The sequence below is a fragment of the Chrysochloris asiatica genome, unplaced genomic scaffold, assembly GCF_000296735.1.
Source record: "Chrysochloris asiatica unplaced genomic scaffold, ChrAsi1.0 scaffold00836, whole genome shotgun sequence".
Classification (NCBI taxonomy): domain Eukaryota; kingdom Metazoa; phylum Chordata; class Mammalia; order Afrosoricida; family Chrysochloridae; genus Chrysochloris; species Chrysochloris asiatica.
The window spans coordinates 10578-11852 of NW_006409354.1; the positions used below are offsets into that span (position 1 = coordinate 10578).

The window sequence follows — 1275 nt, forward strand, 5'->3', positions numbered from 1 at the left end:
CCAGGCTGAGGGGCCCATAGGCAACATCCCAATCAATTCAGAAATCTTTGTGTATTCCAGCTGCTGTCAGATTTCTCCAGAGGTGGATGTGGAAAACTGATGGCCCCCACCACCCACTTTATATTAGATCTGAATTTTTGGAATGGTTTTGGCAAAGTGTCTTCTGTTTTGTTTTGTTTTGTTTTTTGTATGTATGTTTGTGTGTGTGTGTGTGTGTGTGTGTGCGTGTGCGTGCGCGCGCGCGCGCACCTGAGCAGAGGCACCTCCCCTATCTGTCTCTGCCCCTTCTGTAACTATTGAATTTCTTTTATTATCTGTTTTTTAAACTGTTGGCACTCTTATGGTGTGATTTTGTCTGCTTTGGCAATAAAGGGGATGATACTCATTTTTTCATGCATATAATTCAAAATGCAGTGGTTTAAGCCCAAATCATGATGCAGCAATGAAGTATAAACAACACTGAACTCTCTTGTCAGTCATCTGACATCTGTTCAAACGAGATTCTGCATTTAGATAGTCCTCAAACTTATTATTAATGTAATCAATAATAGATTGCCAGCAATTACTATTATCTACTTCATCTCCAAATCCTGGGGTGTTGACAATCATGAGTAGTAACTGAACTCCACTTTGATTGATTAAAACTTGATTGTTGCACAGATACAGTCTTTTTTATTCTAGGGAGAGAACCTGGATACTCTGGAGAATACAAATAGGTGAGAAATAGTGAGTTGATTAACATTGACTTTCCTCATCCAGATTCACCTACTACCATAACTGAATTCAAAACCTCTCTTCAATGATTATGTGTATACTTGATTGTGGAAATTTGGCAATCTCACATAGCTTTCAAGATTATTCCAGTGAGCCATAGTGCTGCTTTTGATGATCATCTCCTCAGCATAAGTGGATCTTTCACTGACTGACATTCCTTTCACCCTCAGCTACCAGCCCCAGCACAGCTCAGCCCACAATTTTTCCAAAGCCTCCTACAAGATTATGTGTCTTGGCCACCCAGCATCAATGCTCCACTTAGGCACTCCACCAAGGGCAGATTTGCCATGGTATTTTTAATAACCTCATGAGTGTGTTAAAGTTCACCCTGAATAAAGAAGCCCAAATATTAATTGATTCTTTTGAATTATAATGTTGTAGAAGAGTATGGTCTTCCAGAAGAACAATCAAATCTGTCTTGAGAGAAACACATCTAGAATTCTCTTAAGAATCAGAAGGCAAGACTTTGTCTTTCATACTTCAGACATGTTATCAAGAGGG

The 1275-nt window shown here is 39.5% G+C and overlaps 1 pseudogene; it reads right to left on the reverse strand.

Moving 5' to 3' along the window:
* Window positions 1–293: 293 nt before the first annotated feature.
* LOC102813813 overlaps window positions 294–1275 on the reverse strand; it is a 1672-nt pseudogene continuing 690 nt past the window's right edge.